At 37.9% G+C, this 8,987-nt stretch overlaps 1 long non-coding RNA gene across 1 annotated transcript; it reads right to left on the bottom strand.

Moving 5' to 3' along the window:
* Window positions 1-1,775: 1,775 nt before the first annotated feature.
* On the bottom strand, window positions 1,776-6,653 carry LOC145770806 (uncharacterized). The gene is made up of 4 exons (XR_014289176.1): window positions 6,434-6,653; window positions 3,515-3,699; window positions 2,466-2,592; window positions 1,776-1,955 (listed from the first exon to the last, which is right to left on the bottom strand). It is a non-coding gene; the product is annotated as an uncharacterized LOC145770806 (long non-coding RNA).
* Between the last annotated feature and the right edge of the window lie 2,334 nt (window positions 6,654-8,987).

Raw genomic sequence — 8,987 nt, 5'->3', positions numbered from 1 at the left:
CCATGTGGGAAGGAAGTGTTGCTTCACTTCCTTGGTTATCACACAATTACGCAAGAAGAATCGAAAGGTACTTCCCCGAAACGAGAAGCAATAATTCTAGTTGTCGAAGATATTAAACAATGGTGGAAGAAAACAGGAATCGGTCTTAAAACCACAGATGCTATAACTTACATGGTCAAGAAGTTGACAGACCGGTATAAAAATTTGAAAAAATGCAAACACAGAGAAGGAAAAGAAAGAGAAACAGAAAGAAATTTTTAGATGATCTGCAAGACGCTATGGGTTGTTAAGAAAAACGTAGAAGACGATTTGAGAACGTCTACCAACCCTAAGAAAATGGAGGACTGGAATTATCTTAAAGCAATTCGGGGTAAAAATCGAAAAGCCACTTTGGGTTCTTTAGATATTCAAGAGCAAATAAAAATGAAAAGAAAGAAAACGAGACAAGATTAAGGTATAAAACGTAAACTTAAAGATGCTTTAGATACACCACTTCCGCAAGATTTGTTGCAATCCAGTACTTCTACAGAAGAAAGTGGAGAAGATCTGGATCAAACCTATGTGGGGGATTTGTCGGCAAAAACAAGCAAGACAACGGAAACCAAGAAAAAGAAAGTTCTTACACCCCAAGTTTGCAGCCTGGCAGCCAAATATTCTTTGTCGAACAGGCAAATGTTTGAAATGGTAGGTGCCGCGACTGCAGAAAATAGTCTTAATAACAAAATTCTCTCTGTAAATACTGTAGGCCTACGCTGAAAGCAGATAAAATTTTCTACTGAAGCAGAAAGAAATCTCTTAGCTAATGAACTTGCTGCAGCTACTGATTTTTTGACACTTCACTGGGACGGGAAAATATTCACAGCTCTCACTCACTGTGCTGACAAGGAGGAGCGAGTGGCCGAGCTACCAACCACTTCTGAGGGAGACGAGATATTACTCGGAATAATACCTGTGAAAAATGGATCTGCAGCTGAAGAGCACTCCAAAATTCTTAATCTGCTAATAGAAAAGGGCATAGAACTAAACAAAATAATCGCATGCGTAAGTTCCCAGCAAACATTGTACTTCGGCCCAACGTAGTGTGACAGTTGGTAAAATAATGCTCCTCCGTTGGCACTACGTTGTGGCCGAAGTTGACCCAACGTATCTTGCACCATTCGTCGCAGTTGGGACAACTTCTTCAAAATGTTTGGGCCAACGTTATCCCAACTCTGCACCCAACGTAGTTCATCGTTGGTACCCTACGATGGCCCAACGTATTTTGCACCATTCATCGCAGTTGGGACAACTTCTTTAAAATGTTTGGACCAACGTTATCCCAACTCTGCACCCAACGTAGTTCATCGTTGGTACCCTACGATGGCCCAACGTATTTTGCACCATTCATCGCAGTTGGGACAACTTCTTTAAAATGTTTGGACCAACGTTATCCCAACTCTGCACCCAACGTAGTTCATCGTTGGTACCCTACGATGGCCCAACGTATTTTGCACCATTCGTCGCAGTTGAGCCGACTTATTTTAAAATCTTTGGGCCTACGTAATCCCAACTCTACTGCCAACGTAGTTCATCGTTGGTACCTACGCTGGCCAAACGCACTTTGCACTTTTCGTCGCAGTTGGCCATACATATTTTGCACTAATCGTTGTAGTTGAGCAACGTTGGTTAAACTTAACCTGCAATTTCAAGTTGACACTGTCCTGATGATCCAATATGCCAATACGATGACCATCTTCTTATACTGAGCAAATTTAAGTCAATGATGTAAACAAACGTAAAGTTGTTGAAAAATACATTTATTCGAATGGTAAAATGCACCACCCATGCACAATTCACAGCTACGACAAGACATGCATAAAAGTCTAAAAACACAGTGGACTGAGGTACTTCATGCCTCATCAGAAGACTGCGCCTGGATGTAACAACGTGATCTGTGGCGGCTCAAACGCAAGTACCTATAAAACAATATGCAACATTTGTAAAGAAAGCAGGGATGAAAGAAAATATACTGTAAGGTGCAAATTAGGTCGTGTTTACAGCACCGTGAAAGAACAGACTCTAATTGCTACATATCCCATGGATATGTGTATGCAACACCCGGTTATGTTACAATAACAAGCATTTTTTTAATAGATCCTAACATTCCTCAGTATGTTTTAATTCTGTAATTCGTAGCCTATACGATGGGGTGGGGAATGGGTATACCGTTATGTTCTATCAACCTCTAACATTAATGCACATTCGTTAATCGTGTTAATGCGGTTTGCCTTCTCTAACCAGTGCAAATTATTATTGTTATCGTTTGATAGATCTTCGAAGTCAAGTCTTAAAATGTGTGTATATTTCTTGAAGTTCTGCTCCAGCAATAAACTAATCGCTGGTTAAGTAAATAAAAATGCTTTTATTGCCCTTATTGAGAGAATAGTAACAATTTGTCAAGTGACGGAGAGAACAAATGAACATACCCGCAGTACTTTTTGTAGCAAGACGTTTAAGCCGGCCCCCATCGCGGTCTTCCCACGTCTTAAACCAGTCGCCCAGTTTGTGGTCGATTTCTTGTAGTGCATGATTTCGTATTGCTCTGGACAACATCTATAAGTAAAGCAGTTTTGTAAACAAATAATGTTACATCGATTTTTATTTTTACACAATCATCTACAGCAGTGGCCAGCGGCTCTTAACCTGTGGGTAATTACTCAATCTGGGGAAGTTTGAGGTCTTCCAGAGGGCAATGAGCAGGACAGTGCAAATTATTACCAATTTTTAATCAAACTTAAATCATTGTTGGGTTTGGCTTTGGCTATTCCATTCAATTGATTGCCAAAGACTAATAAAATTGGTACGAATGGAATTAATTTTATGCTGCTGTTTGGAAGTCTTCACGAGAAGATGCAGAACAACGTGTTCTTGTCGAAGGTTGCTTATTTGTGCGACTTTTTCTCTGACATAAACGCCTTGAACTGCTTGCAGGGCAAATGGACAAGGTTATGGGATTTAATAGACAAATAATAGATTTAAGATGCCCAACATGCTTAATTGCTTAAAGTGGGGTAACGGGTCAGAAAAGGTTAAGAATGTTGCTCTACAGAGTCTACAGTCTGTTTCACGTGCGTGGCACGATCATCAGGAGAGCTGTAATAAAAATAAAAGCGAGGACATCACCATAAGCATAGCCGCCGAACCCAGGAAGGTCGGCCTTCCTGACCTTTTTGCAGAGAAGGCCACCCTTCCCTGCGAAATCGGCCAGATCAACTTTCTAATCTCATCTTTTTTACTGCACACGAGTAAACAGCAGGTGTTTTTCAACTAGATCTAGACTGAGGCATTAATCAGGGATAGTAAACAGCAAATTGACAAAAAAGATTACGAAAAAGGTAAACTTCAGATGCTGCAAAACTTATGATATATCCAAGGTTGTTATTTCATTGAAAATTAATCATGAACAGTAAGTATTCTTTCTGGAGACGATATCATACCAACAAGAGGTGAATACAAAACTTAAACAAACACTTACCTACGACCATGTTCTTTAAGTTTTGCATGGAATCAAAAGAAAACTTTTTCTCTCCACTTAATGTATTTTCCCCTTCCCGGTCCGCGAGACGTAACTTGCGACTTCGTTTAACATCACCTGAGGCATCAATCGATTAACCGTGTCGTATAGGCTTTTTCCTCCTAGATACGACACAGTTGTTTGAACTGCAATAGAACAGATGGATGTTGAAATGCATAAGCCGAGATCGTTAAAACAGCATAGAAAGCAGTCCCGTCAAACAGTCGTGGTGCGTACCAGGCTACCAGCGTACATAGGTGTCGAAATAGGGTGGGCCGGGTGGGCTTTATTTTAACAAAATATGTTTTGCCCACCCTGTTTTCATGACACCTATGAAGTGTTCGTTACAATTATTTCCGTTTTTGTTTTTAGCTTAATTATCCAACCAACTGCAGTGTAACCTCTGAAGACTTGCAATAAACAAGATCACAGATATGCGTAAATCAAACGCACAATACCACATTCCAATTGACAACTTTGAAGGTGGGTATGTAAATGAACCCAAACCTCCAAACAGTAACATTGATACCAACATCAGATTGTTCCAAATTCCAGTTATTAACATCAAGGCTAAATATTTTCACCAAGTTGTCAACTTAAACCTCAAAGATATCAAGCATCTGCTCATGTATTTGGATTAAAACGTAGAGATGGCCTCATCACTATCAGACAAAAACTAAAGTCCCGAAAGCTGACGAAATTCTTCAATACCAAACACGATTTTAATGTTTGTGCAGACTAATACTGTGTGATGCTGAAACCAGCTTTGAAATTTTTGTGTTTTCAATATGGAGTTGTGTGATACAAACCATACAACAGCATGTCTGTAAGAATGTGAAGGACTGATTCACACTAAGCGTTTTGACTCCAATATGACACTTGAAATACAAATTAAATATGCACACAATGAATTCAGTTTATTTAAGAATTTCTAAAACAAAACTATATTCTGCCTCATTGAAGCCGAACTGTGACAGTGTGAATCAGCCATAAAAATAGTGGGTTACACGAAGTCCACTTTGAAACTAGACTGTTTTATTGATTCTTTGATTGCTAAGATCAAGTGTATTTATACTAGAAGAGGACTTCATTTGTTTGAGTAAGTTTTTAAAAGTAGTTCTACTTGATGGGGTATGTTTCACAGTCATAAGATCAATCATTATACACTTTTGACATCGCACCCACTGCATCAGTGCTTGATTTTACTTTAAAAAATCAGTAATTTGCTTGTAACTTTTTTCTGTACATTTTTAAGAGAAAGTTCTTTGGAAATAAGATAGAAACATGTTACTTCTGCAGCATTTAAGCCAAAAACTAACTTTCTAGTATAAGCAGTTATCAAGATATGGCAAAATTAGCTATTTTCAGCTCGTTTGGTGAAATTGCACGGCCACTAGAGGGTGCAAGAACCCAAAATTATGATAGAAGTATTTCATTTGATATTTGGGGCCATATATCAAGACCACTTTTTGAAATTCAATTTTTTTTATTTTTCACTCCACCCTAATGAACAATTCGTACCCTCAGTTACCTTGAAAAGATCAAGAGAAAAAATTAAAAAAGCAGTCGCTGATTGTAGTCGCTGATCGTAGTTTCCGCAAACATTTTAAAAGGATTAGATATCGATTAGCTAGGCATCGGTATCCGCAAACAAACAAACTGAAAAGATCGAGAGAAAAAAATAGAACATTGCTGATCGCAGTTTCCGTTTTTCCGCAAACATTTTAAAATTTCCGGTAATGCAAACATTTTAAAATTTCCGGTAATGCAAACATTTTAAAATTTCCGGTAATGATTCTAAGAGTTTGCCGAAGTCGCTGAACGCAGTTTCTGCAAACATTTTAAAAGGGTTAAGGTTTAGGGTGTTTCCGCAAACAAACAAACTGAAAAGATCGAGTGAAAAAAAATAGAACAAAGCCGAAGTTGCTGATCGCAGTTTCCATTTTTCCACAGTTTCCGCAAACATTTTAAAATTTCTGGTAATGATCCTAAGAGCTTGCTGAAGTCGCCGATCGCACTCGCAGTTTCCGCAAACATTTAAAAAGGGGTACCTCTAAATACCCATTGTCAGGCATTAGACAAATCCTAGACAATGCCTTGAAATTACCGACAATGCCTGAAAGTAGCTACTCTACAATGCATGACAACCCCTGAAAATGCTATAATGCCTAACAAACCCGTCAACCACTGATAATGATCGACAATGCCTGGAAATTCCCAACAATGCCTGAAAGTAGTTAGCCTACTCCACAATACCTGACAACCCCTGAAAATGCTCCACAAACCCCCAAAAAGCCTACTATGCCTGACAATGGGTATTTAGAGGTAGGCCTACCGTTTTAAAAGGGTTAGGCTTGATTAGAGTTTCCGCAAACATTTTAAAAGGGTTCGGGATTAGGGTTGATCAAAGTTTCCGCAAACATTTAAAAATTTCTTTAAATGACCCTAAGAGTTTTTGTTTGTTTGCGGAAAAATTTTAAAATATTTGCAGAAACTGTGATCAGCGACTTCGGCTTTTTTTAATTTTTTTTTCGATCTTTTCAAGGTACGAACTGACGGTACGAATTGTTCATGGTGGTACTAATTAGGTTGCATCCGATGCTGCGCAATCTACTTCATAAAACAATCTGCAAAAAAGTTGTGGTATATACATAATGCGGTGATAGTAGCAACATTCGAATCCTGATAAAAAACTTCTCGTTGACATAATAGTCACTTTTATGCCACTTGAAAGTGAAGATACCACTTTTTGAAAAAATCGAGTAGGCTACTTCTAAAAATGTTACTTCAAAACCAATAAACAGGTCACGTAATTGCCGTAAAAAGTATTAAATAGTTTACCCTGAAGAATAGATTAGAGTCAACTGCAATAAACCTTACCTGAGTTTCATGATGATCATTCATTTGGGCAGTGCTCTCATAAATGAAAACCTGAAAGTCCCCAAAGCTACGTCTAAAAATTCCTAGATTACATCAAAGTTCCCTAAATCATTATTACATTCAAACAGTTTCACGTTCTGAAACAAAAAGCAAGAGTTAAGCGGTTTAAACAACAACACTAGCAAAAACCATTCTACATAACTTTGTTGTATTAGTGGGCAAAGTCTCACAGCAAAAAGCAGTACGGTATGTTAAATTACAGTGATGTTTAACATTACAGGGATACAGTGAAGATTTCCCAATGCTTATCACATGCTAAAAATGACATAAACTGTGCACGACTATCAACTTATTCATGAGAGCTAATTCGACTAGTAATTAGTTGATTAGTTCATGTGCTTCAGCATCTGTAGCTGAACTCTTCATGAGCCCTTGCCAACTGCAACAATTTAGCTCGATCCCTTAATCCCAGTTTGTCAGCTGACTTCATACCTTGGGTGTGTAGCAAACCAACTAAACTTTCTGACTTTAAACTGTTCCTGTAGTCAGTTTTAATGTTCTTCAAGCTATCCGTACTAAAAAGTCATTCAACTGGGGCATTTAAACATGGTAGGGACATTAGGCAAGTGACTACTTTGCTATGAACTCAAATACGGAAGAAAACTTGACAAATAAACTTCCATTGATTCTGCAAGCGAACAAGACAAAACTGCAAATGCAAATGGCGGCGTCCAACTCCATTTGGGTTTTCGCGCGTTTTTTACGATTCACGTCACAGACAATTGTAGTTTCTGACTGCGCATGCGCATTGTCATCTTGTTTTAGCAAATTTTGAAAAAGCACGTTCAGATGTCCGCCATTTTTTACAATGTACCAATTACTCGCGTTTGTCAATGCTTTAGATATGGTGTGCTGTGCATATGGATGTAGAAAACGAAGAAAATACAATTCAGATGATAAAAGGAGTAAATATTATTCCAAGATATTTACCAATCTCTCGGATCATGTGTTTGAATGCACCGTTACCAATAATCATATTTTTACACTAGTCAAAACTGTGTACAAATGTTGTTTAAAAATTAGGTTTTACCGCATTGGTAAGAAAACTTGCAAGCAAATACAAGCTAAATTGGTTCGTAAAACGCTTAACAAAAATTCTGTCTTAACAAACGTCTGTAGACGTTGAATCAGTGTAAAAATGACAGATTTTGTTGTATGGCTTGGCTGTAACAGCGCAGCTTTCACGCAAATTTGAGACAGTAACAATGGCGAATGCCTTTTTTTAATTTCTTCAATCGAGATGCGCTGTCTAGTTGTTATAAGATGTTTATGGTTTTTTTAAAGTGCTTGCCTGAAACACATGGTGTACGGGAAACTGTGTCCAATTATTCAGCTCAGTGTTGTCATAATTTTTTTCGAAAATAAAATGAAAACTTCGAAAACAAAAATGAACGGAGCACGTAAAAATTGCGAGATGAAACTACAGCCCTGATCAATTTTAAGAAGGCAGAGTATAGTTATATAGAGCCATAGTAGAACACTAAAAAAACTAGCTGCTGCTAACAAACTTGAAAAACTGCAGCTAAATTTGCAAATTAGTGTTTTTTTTTCAGAATTAGTGATCCTCATAGTGATGCATGATTTAGAAAAACATTTCAAATTTTTTTTTTACTTATAGCAATAACGTGAAAAAATTGAGGGGTTACCGTAGTTCGCCCGCAAATAATGACGTTGGCCCAACGTTCTGTACAACTGCACACCAACATTGGAAAAACCGACTTTCTAATTCTAAGTTTTTTTGCATTTTTATTGTCCCATTACAATTGTAAAAGGAATACGATGAAGCAAACTTAAACAATTCTTCGAAGGTATCTTTAATTAAAATATTTCAAAAGTTGGCAAAGTTGGTAAAACTACACTACCCTCAGCCAACCCGAACAACCGTCAGCCAACGTTGGGCCAAGGAAAAATGTTTACTGGGTTATTTGACACTACCGCAGTTAATACTGGTGTAAAATTTGGCATTGTAAAACGCTTGGAAACTTCCTTATCCCATGCACTGTTGGAATTAGCTGCCGGGATCATGTTTACGAGTTGCTTTGTGGTGCAGCAAGTGAATCCGTCCTCGAAAAATTGTCTACAACTGGAGATAAGAAGAAGACCACATCACCTTATGAACCACTTTTTAAAAAGCTGGGTTCTGCTTGGAATGATATTAATACAGATACACAAAATCTCGAACTCTTGGATAAGAAGAAACTTTCACGCACTTTATTCCGCCACATTGAAGAAGCTAAACAATTTTTGAAAAGTTGGTTGGAAAATGATACAGTGTTAAGGCATGATTATTTAGAAATGGCCCAACTTTGCTACGTGTATCTTGGTGGTATTCTTCCACAAAAATATATGCTATTTAAGCTGCGGGCACCGTCTGCTTACGGTACCATCATGCAAGATGAATGTCTAAAGTTCTCTACGTTATGAAGTTAGCAATGCTTAAGCCATATTTTGCCCATGACATAGACTCCGGAGTTTGACAACATTCTACAGCGTT

The sequence above is a fragment of the Aplidium turbinatum genome, chromosome 5 (assembly GCF_918807975.1).
Source record: "Aplidium turbinatum chromosome 5, kaAplTurb1.1, whole genome shotgun sequence".
Classification (NCBI taxonomy): Eukaryota; Metazoa; Chordata; class Ascidiacea; order Aplousobranchia; family Polyclinidae; genus Aplidium; species Aplidium turbinatum.
This window is presented reverse-complemented; position numbering and strand designations above follow the sequence as displayed.